The sequence below is a fragment of the Bombyx mori genome, chromosome 2 (assembly GCF_030269925.1).
Source record: "Bombyx mori chromosome 2, ASM3026992v2".
Lineage (NCBI taxonomy): Eukaryota > Metazoa > Arthropoda > Insecta > Lepidoptera > Bombycidae > Bombyx > Bombyx mori.
Genome location: NC_085108.1, coordinates 6,651,044 through 6,678,196, shown reverse-complemented (window position 1 = coordinate 6,678,196; position 27,153 = coordinate 6,651,044). Strand labels below are relative to the sequence as shown.

Here is a 27,153-nt window from a genome sequence, read left to right as displayed (position 1 = left end):
ATTGAGAATAGATTAAATATTGTTTGTCTTTATTAATATTTTTCTATAGTGTAGTCTTGGCGAAATTTGTGATTATAGAAGTATAATAAGTCTTTGACAATAGAATCATAATAGTGTACAAACTTATAATTTCAATTAGTTATAGTCGAATTTCGACTACTGCGGGGCCACTAGTACATATAAACCTTCCTCTTCAATCACTCTATCTATAAAAAAAAACCGCATCAAAATCCGTTGCGTAGTTTTAAAGACTTAAGCATACATAGGGATATAGGGACAGAGAAAGCGACTTTTTTTTTGTACTATTTAGTGATAGTAAAATAGATAGCGATTTGCGCGCCATCTATTCTCAGTTGGTATTGCGACAGAAGCTCCACCCCCCCCCCCTCCCCCCAAATTGCCACCTACAGTCATTGCTCTCCGGTAAAGTTGCAAAAATGCCAAAGCTAAATAAGCCTTTCAACCCCCCACCGAACGTGGTCTCGCCTTGTCGCGGCGGTGGGGCTTAAGCGTGCACCCCGATACCGTGGAGCAGCGTTGTCTGCACAGGGGTGCCGTGAACAAAGAAGACTGCACACCGTGTTCCCGTTTCCCACCTTTGCTGGACAAAGTGTGTGTGAAGCGGGAGAGGGCTCCCTTCTGGAGCCCTCTTGGATGCTAGGCCATGTCCCCGGCAGCTCTTTGGCTGCTAAAGGGGAAGGCCCTCCAGAGGAGGGTACCGGTACGCCGGCGTGGCCACACCGTGGTCGGACGTGTGGGTCTGTCAGTAATGGTAGACCCCACATGGATGAGAAGTGAACCGGAGGGCACTCCCTTCCGGTCGCTGGTTGCCATGTCCCCGGCTGCCTCTTGGCGGCTACAGGGGAAGGCCCCCCAAAGGGGGGTACCGGTTTACCGGCGTGGCTTCGAAGAAGCACACCGCAATCCCTACCGAGTAGGGGACGGGGGCTGCTGCCTAGCAGGGGCCGTGAGGATGCGAACCTCTATAAAAAATGCCCCAATCCCAAGTTTTTGACACCTGACGATGGGATGAATGGCTGGAGGGAGTCTAGTCCCAAGGGTTGTCCCATACCGTAATCCCCACTTGGTGGGGGGCGGGGGCCGCTGCCTAGTAGGGGCCGCGAGGATGCAAACCTCTATAAAAATGCCCTAATCCTAAGCCTGTGACGTGCCCGGTGATGGGATGAGTGGCTGGAGGGTGTCCAGTCGTGAGGGCCGTCCCAGGGGACCGACCCCTGGTTAAATAATAAAGGAATAAATAAATGATGGCAGACTTAACGAAAAAATTACCCCAGGAGGGTACCACTCTAGGTGGAGAATCCCTCCGTGCTTCCACCTCGGTGGGAGCATGCTGCCCCACGTATTCTGGGGGGGGCAAAGCATGCCACGATGAAGGGGGCTGTGCGACGGGCAGCGGAAAACCCGTCGAACTGAGGTGTGCCAGCGCTGGCTCGACGCGCTCTGCGCTCGTCAGCGACTGCGAGGCGGCTGGCCCGAAAGGGAAAGTCAGGCGGAAGAGGAAATCGAGGGGAGTTTCTTCCCGCGAAGGGAAGGGGGGGCTAACGTCGTCCTCTGACACGGATGCCCCACCGGAGAAAGTGGTGGTAGTCTCCGATTCGGCCTCTGCCGCGGAGGAGATGCCGCCCCCTAAAGGGAGACCCGCTCGGGGGAAGGGCGCACCGTCACCGGCGCCGTCATCGGCGTCGATGTCTGTCGCCTCGCTGGACGGGCGGACGACAGAAGAGGAGGAGGGCGGTCTTCGGGACCCTGCCTTGGTCATAGGCAGGGCCATGAAGACCGTCAAGTCGTATGCGGCGACCAGTGCCAAAACCAAAGCTGCTGGCCGCAGGCTGCGGGAAGTCGTCTCGCGAGTCTCGAAGGTTCTGCCTTCGGTTGCTTCCGCCAATGACCAGGTGGTGCAGCTGATGGCGGAGAATTTGAGGCTCCGAGCACAGCTACAGGCGCAGCGGCGGCCCGATGACAAGGTTGCTGCTACCAAGCGGGTAGCCGCGACGAGGTCGTCGCCCGCGTTGCCACGTGCCGCTGGGTCGCGGACTCCTCCGGCATCTGTGCCGGCGGTGTCGCCGCTGGTCTCCGGGGTCCCTCGGGGTCCCTGTCCCTCAGCGGTGGCTGGCGACCCGTGGCCCGTGCTGCCACCATCGCGCGCGGTACAGCGGCGTTCGCGTCTCCCGTCGCCGCGGTCTAGGGAGGCGACGGCCGTCGAGCGGCAGCGGGGATCCGCGGGGCCACGGATCGTGGGCCTGCCGGAACCGAATTGCTACAGCCTGGACGAGATTATCGATCGCACCGTCCAGGCTGTAATGGAAAGGCTGGGTGGCGGGCTGGCGGCACTCGAAGCGAAACGTATTGTCGCTAGTGACGCTGAACGGCCTGCGTCTACACATGCCGCGGTGTCGGGTGCTGCAGTGACCCGCTCCACCCCCGTACAGGCTCCAGCCACTAGGGCGGGCCCGGGGCGAGACAGAGCCAAGCGGGGGGGCGGCGCTAACGCGAAGTGCACATCGCAAGCGCCTCAACCCCGTCCGCTGCCCCCGCCCCCGTCTAACATGGACGAGGGGTGGAATGTGGTGGCCCGGCGGGGTGCCAAGAGGGCCGTACCGACAGCTCCCCAAGTGGGTGGAGCACCGGCCACTGCGGCGTCTCAGGCTGCTCCCCAACAGGGTCGAGCGCCTGTGGCCGCCAAGAAAAAGAAGATGAAGAAGAAGTCGTCGCGCGCGCCGCGGTCGGCGGCAGTGGTCTTAACGCTGCTGCCGGCCGCCGAGGCCAAGGGCGTGTCATACGGAGATGTAGTCTCCCGGGCGCGCGCGGCTATTGATCTGGACGAGATCGGGGCGGGGGAGGGCCTCCGCTGTAGGCTGACGGCCAATGGGGCCAAGCTGCTAGAGTGTCCCGGTGCCGATAGTTCCGGCATCGCGGAGCGTCTGGCGGCGAAGCTCCGTACGGTTCTGCCTGAGGAAGAGGTTCGAGTGCACAGGCCGGTCAAAATGGCTGAATTGAGAGTGACCGGCCTGGACGACTGCACCACTAAGGATGAGGTGGCGGCGGCTATTGCCGCCCGGGGCAACTGCGCCCTGGAGAATATAACTGTAGGCGAGCTGCGCCTCGGTTATACCGGGGCTGGCTCTGTTTGGGTGCGTTGCCCGGTAGAGGCGGCCACCTCCTTGGCTGCTCCTCCGCCCGGTAGACCGTCGGGGGAACCGGGCAGGTTGCGCGTGGGCTGGATAGCGGCCCGCGTGCGCCTTCTCGAACCACGCGCCTGGCGGTGCCTCAGATGCTTCAGCACTGGGCACTGCCTCGCTAAATGCGCGAGTGCGGTTGACCGCAGCGGATTGTGCTTTCGCTGTGGTCAGCCTGGACACAAGGCGGCCGTGTGCTCGGCTGCGCCGCATTGCTTATTATGTGCGGCGGCCGGGCGCAAGGCTGACCACCGGGCCGGGGGCAAGGCCTGCCCTCCGGCCAGCAAGAATGCAGAACGAAATCGGCGCCGCCAAGCTAAGCGGCGTCAAAAGAAGCGGTTGGCCGGGGGAGCACCGGCCGGCACTTTGTCCCCCGCTGAGGCGTTCGCGCCCGATAGCGGGGGCAATGGAGTAGGGGAGGGAGCGATGGATGTGGTTCAGCCTTAATGGATCACACCTATCGCTTCCTGCAGGGAAACTTGAACCACTCCGCTGGGGCTCAGGACATGTTGCTCCAGACCATGGCGGAGTGGTCAATTGACGTGGCTGTGGTCGCCGAGCCATACTTCGTTCCCCCAGCGGATGACTGTTGGTTTGGGGACGTTGATGGCTTGGCGGCCATACATATCAGAAGAACCGCGATGGTCCCCCCCCTGGCGATGGTGACCAGGGGCCCCGGGATCGTCGCGGTACAGTTAGAAAATATCGTCGTGATCGGGGTGTACTTTTCTCCGAATCGGCCTACCGTCGAGTTCGAGCGGTTCCTGGACGGGCTAGAGGTGATCGCTCGTCACCTCGCTCCCCGTTCAGTGATACTGGCGGGGGACTTCAATGCGAAGTCTGTCGCTTGGGGTTCCCCATTCACGGACGCTCGTGGTAGGCTGCTGGAGGAGTGGGCGGTCGCGGTCGGTCTCTGTATCGTTAATAGGGGCTCGATCGCGACTTGCGTGCGGTGGACGGGCGAGTCTATCGTGGACTTGACGTTCGCGAGCTCGCCCGTCGCACGGCGCATCCTCGGCTGGAGAGTGGTGGTGGGGGCGGAATCGTTGTCCGATCACCGGTATATCCGGTACGATCTTTCTGCCCCTGCGCCGACGCCGGCTGCAGGTGCCCGCGGGGTTGACCCCCCGCAGAGTGCATCCCGGTCATTCCCTAGGTGGGCACTGAAGCTCCTGAACAGGGAGCTCCTGGTGGAGGCCTCTATGGTGGCGGCGTGGGCGCCCAAGCGCCCACAACCTGTCGATGTGGAAACCGAGGCCGAATGGTTCCGGGGCGCGATGCACCGCATATGTGATGCCTCGATGCCCCGGGTCGGCTCTCGGCACTCTGGACGGCGACAGTCGCCCTGGTGGTCGCCCGAAATTGCAAGACTGCGTGCGGTCTCCATTCGGGCGAGCCGCCGGTGCACTAGACACCGCCGTCGCCGCCGCCTGCGGCGCGACGAGCCCGTCGCGTTCGCGGAGGAGGAAGCTCGGCTGCACCGCGAATATCGCGCTGCGAAGGACGCCCTGCGGCTGGCCATCAGGCGGGCCAAGGAGCAGAACATGGAGAGACTCTTGGAGGCGCTCGAAGCGGATCCGTGGGGGAGCCCATACAAATTGGTACGCGGCAAGTTGCGCCCGTGGGCCCCCTCTATGACTGAGCGTCTCCAGCCCCAGCAGCTGCGGGACATCGTTTCGGCGTTGTTCCCGCAGGAGCGGGAGGGTTTTGTCCCTCCCGCTATGGGCGGGCCGTCTGACATCGTCGACGGCCAAGCTCCTGCTGAGGTGCCCCGTATTACGGAGGCAGAGCTCCGGGTGGCCGTTGTCAAGATGACTGCGAAAGACACGGCCCCCGGCCCGGACGGAGTCCACGGCCGGGTATTGGCCTTGGCCCTCGGTGCCCTGGGGGACCGGCTCCTTGAGCTATATAATGGCTGCTTGGAGTCGGGACGGTTTCCGTCGCTCTGGCGGACGGGTAGACTTGTGTTGTTGAGGAAGGAGGGGCGCCCGGTGGATACAGCCGCCGGATATCGTCCTATCGTGCTGCTGGACGAGGCGGGAAAATTGCTGGAACGTATTCTGGCTGCCCGCATCGTTCGGCACCTGGTCGGGGTGGGGCCTGACCTGTCGGCGGAGCAGTACGGCTTCCGGGAGGGCCGTTCGACCGTGGATGCAATTCTTCGCGTGCGGTCCCTCTCGGACGAGGCCGTCTCTCGGGGTGGGGTGGCGCTGGCGGTGTCTCTTGACATCGCCAACGCATTTAACACTCTGCCCTGGACCGTGATAGGGGGGGCACTGGAGAGGCATGGAGTGCCCCTCTACCTCCGCCGGCTGGTTGGGTCCTATTTGGGGGCCAGGTCGGTCGTATGTACCGGGTACGGTGGGACCCTTCATCGCTTTCCGGTCGTGCGTGGTGTTCCACAGGGGTCGGTTCTCGGCCCCCTCTTGTGGAATATCGGGTACGACTGGGTGCTGAGGGGCGCCCTCCTCCCGGGCCTCCGCGTTATTTGTTACGCGGACGACACGTTGGTCGTGGCCCGGGGGGATGATTTTAGGGAGTCTGCCCGTCTCGCCACAGCGGGAGTGGCCCTCGTCGTCGGAAGGATAAGGAGGCTGGGTCTCGACGTGGCGCTCAATAAATCCGAGGCTCTGTGGTTTCACGGGCCGCGGAGGGCGCCACCCGTTGACACCCACATCGTGGTTGGAGGCGTCCGGATAGGGGTCGGGGTGCAGTTGAAGTACCTCGGCCTCGTGTTGGACAGCCGATGGGCCTTTCGTGCTCACTTTGCGGAGCTGGTCCCCCGATTGATGGGGACGGCCGGTTCTTTGAGCCGGCTGCTCCCGAATATTGGGGGACCGGATCAGGTTGTGCGCCGTCTCTACGCGGGGGTGGTGCGATCGATGGCCCTGTACGGTGCACCTGTGTGGGCTGAGCCGCGCAACCGGGCCACTATGGCTCGGTTCCTGCGCCGGCCGCAGCGCACCGTTGCCATCAGGGTCATCCGCGGATATCGCACCGTCTCCTTCGAGGCGGCGTGTGTTTTGGCGGGGACGCCGCCATGGGAGCTGGAGGCGGAGTCGCTCGCTGCCGACTATCGGTGGCGCAGCGAGCTTCGTGCTCGGGGCGTGGCGCGTGTCCCCGAGAGTGAGCTGCGGGCGCGGAAGGCCCATTCTCGGCGGTCCGTGCTCGAGTCGTGGTCGAGGCGATTGGCCAACCCCACGTGGGGGCTACGGACCGTCGAGGCGGTTTACCCGGTCTTTGATGACTGGGTGAATCGTGGCGAGGGACGTCTCACCTTTCGTCTGGTGCAGGTGCTGACCGGGCACGGATGCTTCGGGAAGTACCTGCGCCGGATAGGGGCTGAGCCGACGACGAGGTGTCACCATTGTGGACACGACCTGGACACGGCGGAGCATACGCTCGCTGTCTGCCCCGCTTGGGAGGTGCAGCGCCGTGTCCTGGTCGCAAAGATAGGACCTGACTTGTCGCTGCCTGGCGTCGTGGCGTCGATGCTTGGCAGCGATGAGTCATGGAAGGCTATGCTCGACTTCTGCGAGTGCACCATCTCGCAGAAGGAGGCGGCGGGGCGAGTGAGGGAAAGCTCTCCTCACTACGCAGAAACCCGCCGCCGCCGAGCAGGGGGTCGGGACCGGGGTCGTATCCGTGACCTGGCCCCCTAAGAGCTAGGGGTCCCACCCGTTTTGTGCGGGGAGGGACCCAGACGAGGGGTGGCGTGCTCTGCACGCTCACCCGCAATAGGAAGCCGGGTGATGGTAGACCGCGTTCCCCCGACCGCTCTGGGGGAAGGTGTAACGCGGCGCCATCAAAGCGGGCTCTCGGCCCGCTGAACGAGGGAACCGGTGGTCGTTTCGCTGGCGGCCACCGGTCCGGCGTCCGTGGGACGGTGGGATGGATGTAATGTGCTCTGCGTCAACCCTGTCCCGCCGTTTCAATAGCCCCGACTGGGCTCCGGCCCGGTCCGAGGTAGGGCGCCGGTTGTGAGCGGCAGGAGTTTTTAGTGAGGTTCAACTCCCACATACCCCACCTGCCGCGCGGGTGGGGATCCGGCGATTTTCTCCTGTGGAAAAAAAAAAAAAAAAAAAAAAAAGCCTTTCAACCTTCAACATAATTTCATTACTTCGGTCTCATATCCTGACCGTGATCATAAAAAAACTTTCTCCTGGTGATTATTAAGCGTTTTTAGCACGCTTTTATTTATCGTTTCTTTTTTTTTATGGCTTAGATGGGTGGACGAGCTCACAGCCCACCTGGTGTTAAGTGGTTACTGGAGCCCATGGACATCTACAACGTAAATGCGCCACCCACCTTGACATATAAGTTCTGAGATCTCAATATAGTTACAACGTCTGCCCCACCCTTCAAACCGAAACGCATTACTGCTTCACGGCAGAAATAGGCAGGGCGGTGGTACCTACCCGCGCGGACTCACAAAAGGTCCTACCACCAGTAATGTTTAATGATGCTTAATTAAATAAATGAATAATTGCAAAAAAAAGCAGTCATATTCCAATTTCTTAACGTTCTGTAAACGCAATACCTACTCCTAAGCTTAAAATAAAATAATAATCTATTTTAGAAGATCTCTTTGGTTCGCGTGCGATATTATAAGGACCTATAAATTTTTCGGTGTTGTCAGACTTTAAATCAAATAAGGGACCGGTAGATCTTTTTTAAGATTTAATCTTTAAACTTCATTTGAATAAGTAAATACGTGTGCTTCGTAATATTTGTCAGAGTATCTGTCTAAAATGTTTTTAATGCCCAATATTTTAACTGATGATTTTTCAAGAAAAACAATTAATAATCTCTACTAATATTATATAGAGGAAAGATTTGTTTGTTTGTTTGTATTGAATAGGCTCTGAAACTACTGAACCGATTTGAAAAATTCTTTCACTGTTTGGAAGCTACACTATTTCCGAGTGACATAGGCTATAATCTTTTTTGAAAAAAATTAGGGATCCTTACTAAAATTCCAATAATGTAACCCACGGTGTAAAAAAAATCCTAATATATTCTTTACATCGCGTGCCCTGCGAAAACTATTGACGATAGAATAAAAGAATGCACTACGACTTTGTAGAGCATATTATTATTTATAAAAAGTGTTGCGACAGCCTATTTCTAACTATTATAGTTATGCCGCATATTTAAAAAAATAAAACAACGTCAAATATCGTCGAAATTTTTGTTAAAGACCCGAGCGGAGCCAGAGCGGGCCGCTATCAAAAATAAACGTGTAGGTAAAAAAAAACACAATCACTTAGAAATGTTTTAGTAAATATATATATATATATATATATATATTTAATAATTCATTTCAAAAACACAAAAAAACAAATGTCGTAGCTTTTAGAAGTAAATTTTGAAACCGCTAACAACACTGCACAGAATAAATTTTCAATTCATATTCCGAGCGCTGGCAGCACCGCTATCAAAGGGAAATGGCCGCACAATAAACACTTCTGCGGTTTCCGCTAACTGCCAACTTTACTTTTTCCTTTTCGCAAACGAATTCACACTTTAACACTGTCATTATAAATCGCATATCAGATCGTGAGCAACATGTTTCAGATTCGGAAATTTAATTTTACAGTGGCGATAGTATTCGAATAAATAAGTACTTTAACTTCAGACGCGAAACGTTCTGTTTCGATCGAAAAAGTGAAATTGACAATTGTTATTTAGAAAATTAAATAATACTAGAGGTCCCGCAGTAGTCGAAATTTGACTATAATTAATTGGTATTGTAAGTTTGTACACTATGATGATTGAATTTTATACTTCTATAATCACAAATTTCGCCAAGACTACACTATAAAAAATATTAACAAAGACAAACAATATTTAATCTATTCTCAATTTGACAACAGACGTCAAGAACAAAAGTTTGACAATAAATAAATAGTATGCATGCGTGTGTGTGTCAAATACATGGTATGTAGTGTGTGTAATGTTTTCTTTATTGATTTAATGTATCTTTTATGCATTATTTAAAAAAAATATTAGCATTGTGCACTTCTTCTCTATATTCTCTATAAGTGTGGAAAATTTTATACTCCTCTGTCCGCGCAATTTTCGTAAAAAGGGATACAAAGTTTTTGCTTCACGTATTAATATATAGATATTTATCCAAAAGTCTGTCTTTAGGGAAATGCAAAAAAAAAATTTATGCAATTCGAAAATAGAACAGGAAACGTATACTACACAAATCTTTTGGATCGTTGAAAAAAAAAAAATTAAGACCGCGATCGATGCAAGGGATTTTCGTCTTTAACCTACCAAGCGATTAAAGTTGAAATTCTCGTGTGAAAACAAAAATATTACCGTTCGTAGGTAGCCCCGCGTCGTTTATCACCCGATAAAACGGCCTGTAGCGTTTTTTATTCGTGTTTTTAATTAAACAAAGTCCCGCGAAAACGTTTCCCGGAGTGTTTTCGCGGTAACGAGCGTAACGCGGTGGGCGGGCCCGGGATATTACTGGGCTGGATTCTTCCCGGACGATTTTTATGTCCGATTGTTATAATGTATAATCTGTGTACTCAAAAAGAAACGAAGAATATTTGACTTTTGGCGGGAACGCGAGGAGTGAAGTTGTGTGATTTGTTTTATTTTGTCTATTTAGTGTTTCTTCAAGTTTAAATGTGTAATAATGGTGGTTTATTAACTGTTTAATATCTGTGAAAGTGCACAAATGTGGGAAAATGAAACAAAGCCGCTGGACGTAACTTCTCGGGATCCTCCAAAAAGTCCACTGAAAAAATCTCAGTAAATGACCACCATTTTACTGAGATTATATTTCATCCCATAGGTATCATCTCATCTCATTTCATTTGATTTCATCCCAGTTGATTAATGTCTCAAATTAATCATCTTCATTTCATTTCACTCCATAGTACCATTTTTCACAAACATATAAATTAAAATAAGACATGACTTAAAGGTCTCATTCACCAGGCCATAAAATCCCTTAAAAAAAAAACGAAAAATATTTGTGCACGTCGTGTTCTTTTTTTCTAAAATCTGACATATTAAATTTTGGCGGTAAAATATTTTATGCTATCTGTGACTTGTTCATAGACCTATATAGTAGGGACACGACATATTGTTCTATACGTACAATTGCTTATATAAATAGCACCCATTTTGAAGGCACATACATAAACATATATCTATCTCGTTCTTACTCAGCACTTTAACTCGCAGGAAAACAATATAACAGTATTTCAGTGCGTACATAAAATGTAACATGAATATACGTAAATATCTCCGTCTCCGTCTAATGAGGCCGAAAATCCGCCATGTTTAGCGCGCCAAATGTCATTGTCACGTCAGTTCGGCCGTCTGTTTTGGGTTGTACATTATTTATTGACTTTGATATCGATTTAATATGATTGATTATATAAAATTTCATAATTTATCATGCTTAAAACATACAAAAATAATAATTAAAACGTATTTTATAGGATCTCAAGAAAGTCGATGCCCTAAAACTATTATCTATATGTATTTAAATTCATTATGGAGCCCTCATCCGAAAAATCCATTTTTCGGTCGGAATCTATTGATCATGACACTAATCATAAATACCACTTTAAAATATGTCATCAAAACATATTTAGACATTCTGTTTAGATATTTCGGGAAAAAGGCTACCGACAAAATCTCTTCGGAACTATTTAAATAAAATAGTTTTATTCCGCAGTGAGTAAAACACTATTGTAAATTTGTTAAATATTTAATAATTAAGTGATTTTAGAGAGGAAGTCACAAGGAATGACGTTTGTAATTAATGAATAAATGTTCTGTAGGTGTTTTTTTTTTTCACGCGGTCCCTTGATAAGTTTAAAATTTGAATCACTCTCAAGCGAAAGTGATTCAAATGGTGCGGCGCACCTTCCTTGGGGTGCGCTGCGGTAGTATGTTACGGACTTTAGAGTCAGCAAAACAATTAAAATAGATTGTTATAGTCTAAGAAAAACACGTACTCAAAATACGATAACATTTAGCATGCTAGAAATGGGCTGATGGCTTTGAACTACGCCATATCTTTATGTTTTGCGACAAACGACAACTTTATAAAATCAGTGTAGCAACTTTTAAAAATCATCATATCGTTTACTCGGCAAATTCGAAGGACGAACTTGTCTTAGATTTCACCCATCTAAATCATATCATATTTGCACATAACAATATACCTACTTACTTCCCATTAAAGTATAAATTCTACAAATAAATAATACTCAACAATATTTAAAATAAAATGAGCCAAGAACGTTTATCGATAAAACCTGATAACATTGAAATCTTTTGTACAGCACTAAAGCCGCCATGTTTTGTGGCCAGATGACGTCACAGTGGCACGAAATTTTGGTTGACGTTTCATTTCCATAGGTTTCCTACTTCATTGGACTTGTTCGATACGTGAAAACGCGCAATGTTGTGAGCGCTTCCGACCCTCGGCTGTTAACGCCGCCAATTTAAATGTGCGTAATTAATTCGTGCGTTCTGGACAAATGAATTATAATCGCGATTCGGTCGGCTAATGCTCTTTAGTGTTCGCAAGTATTTTAACTGCTCGAGTTTCTGCGCGCCTGGTACCGTGATGTGACCTTTCAGTGTAACTAGTCCTTGTTATTTATTTGTTTATGTTAGCGTAGTTAAGTTAGTTGGGTTATTTGATAGGAGTTAATAATCCTTGGGCCCGCGGCCTGTTCCCAAAAGCTGCAGACGTTAAATTTTTTTTAAGAGATAATTGAAATTTCAAAAATAATTTATTTGTGCAAGCAAATCGTGGAGATAATTAATGAAAGTAATCTTGATATAATTGAGACCAAGTGAGATATATAAAAAATAGAATGTCAAAATCGTTGAAAAAATGCTCAAATCGGCTTACCTACAAATAAAGTTCTGAGGTAACAACAACACAAATAAAAAAATACAGTCGAATTGAGAACCTCCTCCAGTTTTGAAATCGGTTAAAAAATCCACATCACCCTCTTCCTTAGAAGAAAGGTAAGCTAAAGAAATCGCATTAAGAAATCGGACTTGTAATGAGTGATTGTGTTTTTACATTGATTCGCGAATTAAAGTGTGCTCAATTTCGGATGTGGTATGTTATGAGTTACATCAAAATAAATTTTGAAAATTTCAATACTTCCCGTTTATATTTCCAGCCATGTATTTTCGTACTATCCATATTAAATTATAATCCCATGACTTTGCAAAGGTGAATCATCATGATATTGTATCGAGAGTAAAGTAAGCAATTGTACAACATTGATAACTTTTTTCCTAAGCAAGTCTTTAATATTTTATTTCATAATTACTCTATTGAAAAGCTAAGAATAGCCTGTGCTGTAACCCAAACCTCACCTTCTTCGAAGGTTCGACGCCTAGAAGATGCTTGTAACATTCAAGATTTAATATAAGGGCTCACTTTGATAATCTATCAAATAGTCAAGGCGAGTTACGGTCTGTGTACAAATTCGCGATTAAAACAGTAGAATTTGTCTCATATTAGTATTAGTCCTTGTGTCGGCTGTTTGTCTGGTAACGCTGTGAACGTGCTAAGGTATTGTGACCATAAACGCCACGGAATTACTTATTAACAATTATTTCACTATTGCTACAGAAGAACGCAATCTCGAATCTCAAGAAGAATGCATTTTAATCTTAAAACCATAAAAAGGCCCTTAGTTTTTGATAACTTCTTATGGGAGAGTAAACCGCATTGTTACGCAACGCGTTACGGCGCCAGTCTGTCTGGCATCCCTTTCTCTCACGCATACGGCAGCGGTACTGAGAACCTATGTAGCTCAACTATTTATATATCTTTTTTAATTTATGTTACAATTTTCCTTACATTATCAAATTAATATACATAAAACTCATCTACCCACTCATGTAAAGCTTTCCTTCTTTGAGAACGGTTAGCTGGTAGATAACTTAATTGTTGAGTTAAGCTCGCCATTTTTTTATATCTTATCGCAATTACTGTATTATATTAACAGTGTGTACAAATAAAGAATAAATAATAAAATTTAAGTAATAACCCAAGCTTTTCTCAAATTAAAGAATTTCAATATTAAATGGTTCAACTTAGATTAGTTTAAAGTTATCATTTATGTTAGGTGTCCCAAGACGAATTGTTTTTACTCAGTCTTAAATATGTAAATCACAAGTAAGTTTATGAATAGGCATTTTCGACTTATTTTAGTTGCGCAGTGCTACAGGTCGAGAAGAATCTTGACCTTTCTGTAGAGAATCTTCGAGACACAATGAACAATAGATTTTTTTACATTACAACATAGAAAATATCTATTGGCACTTGACGAAAATCACTAATTATTCAAATTAGATAATCATTTACGTATTGTAGATGAACAATAGCTTGTATAATACAATCGTTGCTATTACAGGCTGTTATCCGAAGCCAGAAAAGCTATGTTTGTCTTCAGAGGCACAAGATGTTTCTAACTTTTTATTGAACTTTCTGGATTGCTATTTTGATAATATGATAATCCTTTGTTGTGTAAGTTGTCGCTGAATCTTATCTTATACCTTTAAACGAGCAATTCTTGTATATTAATATATATATAATATGAATCATCTGGTCCTACTGCTACATAACCTGTACATTAATAACCAGGGAATCATTAGAGTGGAGGAAACAATCTCTGCCCCCTTTAAATTTAGGAAGGGCGTAAGGCAAGGCTGCATGTTATCTCCAGTCCTTTTCAATATCTATGGAGAGTATATCATGAGACGGACTTGTGAAGGCTGGGATGGTGGAGTTACCATTGGTGGAGTAAAATTGACCAACCTCCGATACGCCGACGACACCAATCTTCTCGCGGCTAATGAAAGCGAGATGGCTGTTCTCATGAGCAAGCTTGAAAAAATTAGCCTCGAACTTGGTCTTGCCATTAACCGATCCAAAACAAAAGTAATGGTAATAGACCGCATGAACAAACTGGAGCACATGGGGTCACTGCATCTTGAAACAACAGAAAGATTCATATACCTGGGCTCCATGATTGCGAATACTGGATCGTGCGAGCCTGAGATTCGAAGACGTATCGGGATAGCAAAAACTGCCATGTCTCAGCTTGATAGCATCTGGTCCGATAGAAACATCTCCATAAAAACCAAGCGTAAACTTGTAACAAGTCTTGTGTTTTCTATTTTCTTATATGGGGCGGAGACATGGACTCTGAAGAAGGCTGATCGAAGTCAGATCGACGCGTTTGAGATGTGGTGCTGGAGGAAAATGCTGCGGATTCCCTGGACGGCGCATCGTACAAACGCATCAATCCTGGAAGAACTAGGCGTCTCCTTAAGACTCTCCACCATTTGCCTACGTAGGATTTTAGAGTTTTTCGGTCACGTTGCGAGAAAAAAGGGTGACAATCTCGAAAGACTTCTCATCACCGGCAAAGTGGAAGGAAAGAGGCCTAGGGGGCGTAGTCCCATGCGCTGGTCCGATCAGATCAAGACGACTTTGGAATCCAGCATCAATGTCGCTATCCACTGCGCGGAGGACAGAAGTGAATGGAAGAACATAGTCCTGACAAAAGTGCTCAGTAAAGGTCACGACCCTCAGAACTGAGGAATACGACACACGGAGGGAATATGAATCTCGGAAACGGCTCCAACGATTTTCATAAAATTTAGTATACAGGGGATTTCGAGGGCGATAAATCAATCTAGCTAAGATTTATTTTCAGAAAATGTTGTTTTATTCGTGTTTTCAATAATCAACTCTTCCCGACATCTATTGGCGAATGGTAATACTATTTTTCTTAATTGAGGGCAACTAACCGCTTTAAAGACACAAAAAGATGGCGTTATCAAAAAAAAAAAAACGAGTAAAGCTCGGTCATCATCTAGTATACATAATAATATATGATACGAGTAAAAATTTGTTTGTAAAAAATTGTTTACTTATTTTAACCTTAATCTCTATAACCCTGTGAACATTCGAACCGAAGTTAAAAATAGACTAGCCGGCGTTGCTGACTTTATTCGTTGCCTTCGTAATAGGAAAATGCTGGCGAAAATATAACGCTTCTTACCTAACTACCGTTTCACTCTGAATAGTGGGTATTGAATATTGAAGAACAACGTCCATAAACACTTCACTGGTGGCTATTTACTATAAAATAATACTACTAGTATTCCCAATTAGTAATACCCTGTTGACAACAGATGGCGTTAATTGTAGTTTCATCCATTTTTTTTACTGTACTATCCGTTTACGCATTATTGAAGGAAAATGATAAGTTTTATCCTAGTGCCATTTTAGATCGTTCAAGGAATGTTTAAAGGAACATGATTAAAAGTAATGTTGGTCATTTCAAATAATTTTAAGGTTTTAATTTCGGATTTTTTGTTTCCTCTGATTATTATTTGAGACATTTTGAATGCTTTATAGTTTTCGTGGTAGCGAACAAGTGTCTGTCGAGATTAAGCCGTAAAAGTAGTTTCTATTAGGTTTAGAAATCACGAATACCGAAGAATATACTTTTAATATTGGGAAAACAATTTATTTGTGTTAAATTAGAGCAACTTAGAAACATTTAATATGCCACATCCAAAACTTAGCCGTCAATAGGTGATCAGATATTCAATGTTCACAGAACGCCCTCCTACCTAAATATTTATTACTCCTTAAGTCTGTACAAATAAGGTCGGTTATCGCAAGAAAATTATTTCCCTCAAAATTCTACTTTTGCTCCTAATGGCTTAGGAGTTAAGGTTCATTCTCTTGTGTTACATTTAATAGTTAAAGCTCGAACATTGATTTCCGAGGGTCGATTTTATGGTTGAAAATTATAGTTTTCCACGTTTTTTTTTCATCCCCATATATTTCTTTCTCTTTTCAACTTTAAGGGAAATGTGAGATGGAGCCAATGCGGTGATTTTCGACTGGAATTTTCACTTGCTAATGGATTTTGAGGATAAGTAATTATTGTTATTGCTTCGAAACAGAAGTAGTTTGAAGAAATCGGCTACATTTTCTAGAAGGAATTGGAAATAATCAAACATTCGATTTCCGACCGACGGCTTGAACTACGAGTCCTTAAAATATTTTCATTCATAATCAAAAAATCATTGCGAAAAAAGAAATCACTCTATCTGTACAGAATATTTGTAGGTTGTCTTTTGTTTTATAACAGGGATGACGCTGTACAATTTTTAAGCTATTGCATAGCTTTTATCGCGGGCTTTGAGCGCAGCGACCGAATCAAGAAATTCCGTAACGAAAATAAAGCCTAACACACCCACATCGCCTACCATGTAGCTCGCATTCAACACATTCACAGTTACGCTTGTGTAACGCAGTTCTTATGATCGAATTTCGATGGTGCATTTTCCTTTAAGGAACAAAATCCTTCTGTACAAATATTAATATTATTTCTATTATTACTAACGTTAGATTAGTTGACTTTAATTTGAAACTATCTGCTTTCTGAGTTTGTTGTGGCAAGCAAACAAAAAACTCAAAACCCGGGTTGCTATATGTTGAAGCGAAATTCGCTAAAAAAAAACACCAATCTTCCCAAATTTGGTTACAACACTACTCCGACAGAGGGACCTATTAGATATACCGAGACGACAGACTTGCAACTGTCGTACGAGAGATCGCATGATGAATTGCACAGAGATCGAGATTTTGTGCTAAGATAACACATTTATATTGTCAGTACATTGGCACTATCTGGAATCGCTGGTTTTATTTACGTAAAATTATTTTTTTGGTTAAATGGGTGGACGAGCTCACAGCCCACCTGGTGTTAAGTGGTTACTGGAGCCCATAAACATTTACAACGTAAATTCCGCCACCCCACCTTGAGATATGAGTTCTAAGATCTCAGAATATTTACAACGGCTGCCCCACCCTTCAAACCGAAACGTATTACTGCTTCACGGCAGAAATAGGCGGGGTGGTGGTACCTACCAGTGCGGACTTATAAGAGGTCCTGCTAGCATTTTGAGGCATCATTTATGTCATGTATAAGCCGACTTTTCTTTAGGAACGAAGGATTACTGGTGGCCTGAACACCTTTCCAGTTTTACCAGAACAGGTGGGCGAGCAAAGGCTCGGCCTGAAGGTGTGGTGATTTGCTAACAGCTGTCCAAGCGCCTGCAAAAGAGACCTAACAACTCAAGAGCAGCTGCTTCACGAATGAATCTACTACCGGATCGGAATCGTGACCCGCTGAAGACGCGACGAGAAACTCAGCGGGTTGATGTATATGTTAGGTTCCTCGTTCTACTCTCTGCCAAGTTCAACGAATACAGTTACCGGGGTCCCTGAGCCTGCTCCTAGAGCTGAAGGCTGGTGGTAGGACCTCTTGTAAGTCCGCACGGGTAGGCACCACCACCCCGCCTATTTCTGCCGTGAAGCAGTAATGCGTTTCGGTTCGAAGGGTGGGGCAGCCGTTGTAACTATACTGAGACCTTAGAACTTATATCTCAAGGTGGGTGGCGCATTTACGTTGTAGATGTCTATGGGCTCTAGTAACTTAACACCTGGTGGGCTGTGAGCTCGTCCACCCATCTGAGCAATAAGAAAAAAAGGCATTCAATGCTGAGGTTAATGAATCTGATGGATCCGTAAAGACGTGGCCATCGGATTCTAGAGTGTTCCGTGCGAGAGTAATACCGTAATAAGTCGTTTTTCGTCATAAGAAATATCAGAGGGGTCCTCAATGGCTGTAACGTGAGCCAACTAAGCATCATTAACATAAGCTCGCTGAAAAAAAAAAAACTTATGGTAAAATGGATACAAAAACAAACACTTAGCACGCACGATTGCACTCCACTAGACACGTAACCCCTTATTAACTTAATTATACTATAACTTCTGATATTTCTATAATGACTTTTCTATTCTATAGTAGAGGTCCCGCAGTAGTCGAAATTCGACTATAATCAATTGTAATTGTAAGTTTGTACACTATTATGATTGTATTTTATACTTCTATAATTACAAATTTCGCTAAGACTACACTATAAAAAATCTTAACAAAGACAATATTTAATCTATTCTCAATTTGACAACAGACGTCAAGAACAAAAGTTTGACAATAAATAGTATGCATGCGTGTGTGCGTCAAATACATGGTATGTAGTGTGTGTAATGTTTTCTTTATTGATTTAATGTGTCTTTTATGCAGAATTTTTAAAAAAAAATATTAGCATTGTGCACTTCTTCTCTATATTCTCTATAAGTGTGGAAAATTTCATACTGCTCCGTCCGCGCAATTTTCGTAAAAAGGGATACAAAATTTTTGCTTCACGTATTAATATATAGATTCAACCTCCACTACGCAATGCATTACTCAAGCGGTCGCAATCAAGCGAGTAATAAACATATCAAGTTATTGAGTGTACAACTAACGCTTGAAAGGTAAATAAATAGTTAAAACGGTACTCAGATTACATGCCTCCGTTTTAATAAGGCTTAATTGTACAGCAATTAGTGCGAATGATGTATTCGTCGTGTGGATGTAGGAATTAATTATATAAAACACTGGGCTCTCTATCTCTGTAATCACGACAGCTTAGCGATAGTTACGCGATCGTTTCATCGGGTCAATTTAGCGGTTTTGTGGCGATAAATGGCCGTGCGGTTTCTGAAATCGGACAAAAATAAATGTAATATACAATTATTTATTGATCGCTTGGATCGAGTGGATAGGCTAGCGTGAACCCTGACTAGTGTCACAAGTCATAATGAATGTCAATGCCTACTCAGTGACATGTCACAGTCTGATTACATAAACCAGCTGTGGCGTATTTCAAACCAAAACAAATGACTGATTGCGGCAGAATAAGACAAGACGTTGACACCTTCAAATGCCGTCTGCAATACAAACTTCTTCCTCAATTGTGTCACTCTTAACAGAGTGGTCGTAATCGTCATATAGAGTTGGAGGGGACAGACTTGACGCGTCTCACGATGTCCTGCTATGTCTCCATGCTTGATTCTACTGCACTAATTTTAGCCCACTGAGTTTCTCGCCGGATCTTCTCAGTGGGTCGCGATTCCGATCCGGTGGCAAATTCTGCGAAGCACTGCTCTTGCTAGCAAATTCTCTCAGGTTGAGCCCGTGAGCTCACCAACCCGTCCGGGCGTAGCTGGAATATCGAGATGTTTTGTACAAAACTCGGTCCAAGAAACTCCAAGCATTCTTCTCCAGCACTGCTATCTTTATACTAATAGGTGAAGCAAAAACTTTGTATCTCTTTTTACGAAAATTGCGCTGACGGAGGAGTATGAAATTTCCCACACTTATAGAGAATATAGAGAAGGAGTGCACAATGCTAATATTTTTGTTTAAAATAAAAAAAACATTACACCCACTACCATGTAGGTATTTGACACACACACAAATACAATTAAGTAAACTCTTTTGTTTATTGTAAAAGTCTGTGGTCAAATTGAGAATAGGTTAATATTGTTTGTCTTTAATATTATTTGTCTATAGTGTGGTCTTGGCGAAATCTCTGAATAAAGAAGTATAATAGGTAATCTTTGACAATAGAACCGTATTAATGTTCCAACTTAGAATTTCAATTAATTATTGTCGAATATCGTCAATTGAGCGGCCATTACTCCAAATAAATACTTCATTTTATTAACTCAAACCGTATAAATGAAAACAATTAGACCACAAACATGATTTCATAACGGCTTATTAGTTTATTGGTTTATTTACTGTAATGCCTTGGTTAATAATTATGGCTAGACGAGTCTTAAGTTTTGCGTAATAGCCCCGTCCAATTCCCCTACAACACAGGTATGCTCATAAGATTTTACGACGACAACCTAAAAAGCTCTGTAGGCCACGTGATCAGAGCGAAATCAAGTTATTAAAGGATACTTTAGAGCAAAAACAGCGAAGCTCCCGGTGGCCGCTTTCTAGTGAAATACGTCTAGTGATTTACAAGTATCGATGAATTTCGATTGTCGATATTTTATTGCTACCTAATATGACTGATCAAGTGACTACTAAAATCTCACTTAACGAGTGTGTGCGGCAAGCGCTAACTATGGGGAGCAGCTGTCAAGGCTTGGCCTAAAGGATAAGACGTCCGGTGCATTCGTGTTGAGCGATGCACCGGTGTTCGAATCCCGCTGGCGGGTACCAATTTTTCTAATAAAAATACGTACTCAACAAATGTTCACGATTGACTTCCACGGTGAAGGAATAACATCGTGTAATAAAAATCAAACCCGCAAAATTATAATTTGCGTAATTACTCGTGGTAGGACTTCTTGTGAGTCCGCGCTGGTAGGTACCACCGCCCCGCCTATTTCTGCCGTGAAGCAGTACATAATGCGTTTCAGTTTGAAGGGGCGCTTGTAACTATACTTGAGATCTTAGAACTTATATCTCAAGGTGGGTGGCGCATTTACGTTGTAGATGTCTATGGGCTCCAGTAACCAATTAACATCAGGTAGGCTGTGAGCTCGTCCACCCATATAAGCAACAATAACAAAAACTTGGATTCCACATAACCACGGCCATACTGCCATGAGTAATCGACTGTGATGATAAATCCCATGTTTGAGAGGGACGGTCTCGATTTTTACTTCTAGAGTGATAGCTTCCTACGGAGCAGAGTTCAACCTTACCCAGCCAACCCAGCGTCCATCAGCAGAGATCCAATCCTGTTCAAGATCAATCTCTCTTGATGTAGAAATTAATCAGACGACGCGTCAAAAATTGTACAGAGGAAAAGAGAGATAGATGCTTTATTGAACATCAAAAGCCAATTGATATTGAGGATCAGTCATCTATGCTAATATTATAAAGATGAAAGATTTGTTTGTTTGTATTGAATAGGCTCCGAAAAACCACTGAACCGATTTGAAAAATTCTTTCACTGGTGGTAGGACCTCTATGAGTCCGCACGGGTAGGTAGGTACCACCACCCCGCCTATTTCTGCCGTGAAGCAGTAATGCGTTTCGGCTTGAAGGGCGGGGCAGCCGTTGTAACTATACTGAGACCTTAGAACTTATATCTCAAGGTAGGTGGCGCATTTACGTTGTAGATGTCTATGGGCTCCAGTAACCACTTAACACCAGGTGGGCTGTGATCTCGTCCATCCACCTAAGTAATAAAAAATAAATAAATAAATAAACATGCGAACATTTTGAAATCGCTTTTGGATATATTATGACCCCCAAGGTTTTAAACAGTAATAAAATCATACGTAAACAAAGTCGCGGGCAATAATTAGTTTCAAAAAGCCATTAAGCCCGACAAGTATTTATAAAAACGGTTTATCGGAATCAATAAAAGAAGCCATTAAAAATAAAGATGTATTGTTGGCTAGTGACGTGACCGTCGATAAATTAGATCGATTACCGATAATTATAATTTATATCGACATTTCGTTTTAACGCGCTGTAAATCAGCTTGAATTGTATGTGTGTATATGTTAATAAATAATGAAAGAATACATTCGGTTTTCATCTATAATTTTACAGGCATCATACTATACCTACTCGCTAATGGTAATTGAGCACACGGACTCAACTTGAGAGCTTACTAACACTGGCTCTAGCAAGAGCAGTGCTTCGCTAAATCTACAAGCGGTATGGAATCACAATCCACTGAGACACCAATAATGGTATTGTATACGGGGTTTTAGTCCTCGCGTCTCTTGATTGCTCTACCGAACGGGTTTTTCTATGAAAATTGTTGTTTTACTGGTTGTAGGAGCTCTTGTGAGTCCGCACGGGTAGGTACCATCACCCTGCCTATTTCTGCCGTGAAGCAGTAATGCGTTTCGATTTGTAGCTGAAGATCTTTTGTACCACTTAGGTGGCATAGACATTGGCAGCATCAATTTGTGGCGTCCAACCACCCAACTTGAGACAAGAGTTCTAAATATGGGTCTTCTAGTATAATAAATACCCCACCTATCAAATCAGGACACATATTGTTTTACGACATAAATGTAAAGGGTGGTGTTGCCTACCCGTGCGGACTCACAAGACGTCCCACCACCGGTAATGTAATTAAAAAATTTATAAATAAAATAAAGAATTCAATATTTTAATGTTTCATCGATGTTGAAACATCGCATCCCTATGTTTCTTGGTAACGTGCAATTGTCACGGTATCGAGAAGTCGGTCGATAAACAGCACTACTAAACTTGGCTATGTCGCCGTTAGTGCAAATCGAAAAGTCAGGAACAAAGATAAATAATAATAAATAAATAAAACAAAATGTGTGCAATTCACACGTGGTAGAAGTGAAACCTTCCAAAATTAAAATACAATTATCCTAAACGTCTTAAGTATATGTAAAATTTTGTCATTAGTAAATAATTGTAAGGTAGCGCCCTCTGTGAATTGATATTTTAATTTCACGTATAATCCTAAATTAAAATTCACTACAAGACCTTTCATACACACGTTAGTATTAAAAAATCTCACAGATGGCGCTGTATTAAATAGTATGTATATTTCTGTCTCATTCTTTGCTGGCTTCATCCTACACATTTTTGTATTTGTGTCTCTTACCTGTCGTTTTTTCCGTTGCATCCGGTTTGAAATCACAACGATTCTAAAAAAGTTTTCACTTCAATAAATAATAAATATTTACTAACGATCACGCCACGTTAACTGGTCCCGTGATAAGTTCGTAAAGAACTTGTGTTACAGGTACCAGATAACGGAAATAAATTTAAGATTTTTATTATACACATACATATATTTGATATACATCCATAACCCTGGAAAATACATTTATATTTATCATACAAATATCTTCCCTTGGCGGGATTCGAACCCGCGACCCCCTTATGTAGTGACCATGTCACTTACCACTACACCAGACGGCCGTTTGGAGAGAGATGAGGAGACGTCCAGTGTTTCGATTGATGACGAGGAATTAAATACGATTTTGCTCTTGAAGTCAAACGATACAGTCAAGAACCCTTAGATTTTCCGTCAACTTTCCGTTGGAGTGTTAAAGTTAGGTTAGCTGTTTGATCTAGAATTTACCAATCCATATTTTATTTTTATTGCCCTTGTAGGCAGACGAGCACACGGCCCACCTGATGGTGAGTGGTTACCGTCGCCCATGGACTTCAGCAATGCCAGGGGCAGAGCCAAGCCGCTACCTACCACTTAATACTCTCCACAAGCCTCGTTTGAAGAAGGACATGTCATAGCGCTCGGGAAACACCGTGGAGGGGAGCTCATTCCATAGCCGGATGGTACGTGGCAAAATAGACCTCTGGAAACGCACTGTGGATGACCGCAGTGGCTCCAGGTAGTATAGATGAACTCTACTCCGGTGGCGGTCGGGCTCTTCCAGTACGTAAAACCTACTAAATTCAGAGCTTAATGAGCAGGAACTCCAATAATACCAGCATATTCTGGCACCAACATGTCTATATCGGCTGTGTAGCTTTACGATTTGAAGGTCGGGACAGCTGTATCCCACCAATAAGAAGCCACGATCTGGTCTGCAGCGGTAACAGTACTATCTTTCTAGAACGTTTGAGAGCTTCGTGGTAGACCCTTGAGTAATCGCTGGTAGCCTAAGAGGCTGTCTAGTTACGCTCGGGCGGGTAGGTAAGCTCACGGGCTCAATCTGAGAGAATGGGTAACACTAGCCCTAGCAAGAGCAGTGCTTCGCTGAATCTACCACGCGATCGGAATGTCAACGTGACAGAAGTAATCAGGGTGGTGATACTGATCCTTGCCGCCACTAACTCACAACGAGTCACCAGTAAACATTTCTGATTTTTGCGGGTACATTGTTATTACACGACTTTATTCCTTCACTGTACAGGGTATTTGATAATCAAAAATGAAAAGTGCATAGAAATTGAACTCATATTTGTCGATGCGAGTCCACGGTGCGCCTACGGCATCAGAACACGAACGCTTTTAAGTTTATTCAAAAATAAATAATAGTTTAAAAAAAACTAACAAAATACGCTTTTATAGAAAATCCAACTAAAATATAGAAAGTAAATTTTAATAAATTTGAATTAAAAATAGTGTAAGAAAAAATTATTTTATTGTAAAAAAGCCTGGGGTGCATTTCAAGATATTATAAAATAGCCGTTCTACTCATATCTGTTCATAAAATATTTATAACTACCGATACCATGCACCCCACGCTTTTTTTTTACAATAAAATCATTTTACAGTGTATTTAGTTAGTTTTTTAAACTATTTTTTTATTTATCATTTTTTAGCTGAATTTCAATTTTTCCAATATATTTTTTTAATATTGAATTGTCATCGATCCTTAATAAGTATACCAAATTTCGAGTTAATCCGACGTTTTGAAGGGGCTCAAAATCATGTTCAAAGATTCCGTTACAAACATACATACGTCTGAAGCTAATAAAAGCGTATTAAAAAACAAAAAACAATGCGTTATGTGTAAAGAAGTCTCATTACATATGTTTATGTAGGAATTTCTCACTGTACACCATTTTTGGTAAATGTAACGGATCATTGGATTGAGCTGTTACGGTTAATGAACCGTGTCGTGTGTTCGATTCCCAGACAAAAACGTTTATTCTCCACGTCGATAAGCTATCAGAGAGGGAGAGAGGGAGAGAGAAAGAGAGAGAGAGAGAAAGAGAGAGAGAGATGCGTATAATTTATTTATAACACAATATTGGGTAGTGAGATTATTGTTGCTTTTACACCAATTAGCCATGTGGGATGGGCCATATTGTTGCTTTTACACCAATTAGCCATGTTGTAGATTTTGTTTGATATCCATTGACGGGCGAGTGTTACAAAAATATTATAAAGATAGTTAGAGCAGTGCTTCGCTTAATCTACCACCAGATTGGAATCGCGACCCACTGAGCAGATCCAGCGAGAAACTCTGTGGTTTGAATGTCCTACTGGCGGAGAATTTGGACTTGTTCCTATCATTGCTCTCTGAACGAATTCTCATTAATATTTCATGCTATTATTGTTCAAATAGCTCCTACTATGAGGTGTTTCAGGATTATCCATTCTTTCTGGAACACCCTGTATAAGTGTACATTTAAATTAGTCTGGTGTATTCCTCCTTTGCTTATGTTGTTTCTTGCTTGCTGATTGTTTTTTTATTTCTTAGTTTTTCTAATGTTTTAGTTTGTTTATGTTGGTGAGGATCTTTTATTGGCTGTTCGTTTCTATTATTTGTTATATTATTATACTACGTAAGTTGGATGTGCTCCCTCAGACACAGCCCACTGAGTTTCTCGTCGGATCTTCTCAGTGGGTCGCGTTTTCGATGCGGTGGTAGATTCTGCGAAGCACGGCTCTTGCTAGGGCCAGTGTTAGCAACGTCGTCAGGTTTGAGCCCCATGAGCTCACCTACTAGTTAAGGTTACGCTGTAATAGCCTCTCAAGGCCCTCAGCTTAGGTAGAAAAAAAAGGCTGTTGGTTCTCCTTGTAATAAATAAATATCCTCTTCCATTCAAGTCTTATTAGCGCGATATGATTACGATACAGTTGTTCCGTGCTAACAAAAACACGTGTAACTTAGCGTTAATGGCTAAAATCCCGACATGTGTAACAACAACGGGTAATTAACGATATCATAATTAGTCGATGAATTTAATTTTTTGCTAAGCGAGCGAGCAATGTAAATGCGATCACGAGCGCGCTCTCACATTGTGGGTGACGTCACTAAACATTCTGTGCCAATGTTTTTTTTTTTTAAGAGATTTTATGACCTGGTAACTAAGACCTTTAGGTCAAGTCTTACTTTAATTTGTATATCCTTATTTTTATGAAAAATCAGTGAAATGAGATGAGATGAAATGAAGATGATTAATTTGAGGCATTAATCATGAATAAATAAAAATAAAAAAGCCTGTATTTCCTTATCCTGAACTTTCATTTGAAATGTGGTATTTATTTGTTAGTGTTTAGTTAGTTATTAATGCATATTGTCTGAATGTTAGTACGAGTTAAGTTTTGTTATTGGATATGGACCCCTCCTCGGGTGAAGGCCTCCTCCAGTCCTTTCCACTGATCTCTGTCCTTGCCAATCGTTTGCCAGTCCTTTCCTATTATTTCGGTTATGAGACATTAATCAACTGGGATGAAATTAAATGAAATGAGATTAGATGATATGGGATGAAATGTAATCTCAGTAAAATGGTGGTCATTTACTGAGATTTTTTCAGTGGACTTTTTGGACGATCCCGAGAAGTTACGTCCAGCGGCTTTGTTTCATTTTCCCACATTTGTGTACTTTCACAGATATTAAACAGTTAATAAACCACCGTTATTACACATTTAAACCTGAAGAAACACTAAATAGACAAAATAAAACAAATCACACAACTTCACTCTTCGCGTTGCCGCCAAAAAGTCTGTACCAATGTTTTTTGCTTGTTTCACGACTACCCTGCTTTTTTTTTCGTGGCTTTAATTGATCAATCGCGTATCCGCCTAGTGTTAGCTGATTATCAGCGCTCATACCCAAACTAATCTTGAGGTCGATGTCTCAAATGTGGTGTTTGTACCATCCTCCAAGTCAGAATTCATTAGTGCTCTAGGTAATGGGTAAATTATGCTTTCTCATTTACCGACTTAAAAAAATTGGTGAAATAGTTGACATGGCTAATGCAAAGCTATTAAACTCTAAAAGCAAACAAAAAATCTTATTCGCGAAGAGAATCGATAAAATTAGCTTTTTAATTTTATTAAAATAGATATGGACTTTTTGTTCGAAATCATTTAAAAATCTATTAATTTATAATATAATTTCAACGTATTTATCGGTTTGAAGCGTTAAATAGGAGTTTTTTTTAACAAATTAAAAAATTGGTCACAGCTTTTTTTGATCTCAACGCGGGTAGTTGTCAAAACATTTCTATATAATCTGTGGTTTTCATAAGTCTATGATTAAAGAGTATTTACCTTATAATGAAATATGTTTTTATTTGTC

General features: G+C 43.8%; 1 protein-coding gene across 1 annotated transcript in view; it reads right to left on the bottom strand.

The window, feature by feature from the left end:
- Positions 1–27,153, bottom strand: part of LOC101739896 (segmentation polarity homeobox protein engrailed-like) — a 42,001-nt gene that overhangs the window by 3,130 nt on the left and 11,718 nt on the right. The window lies entirely within an intron of this gene.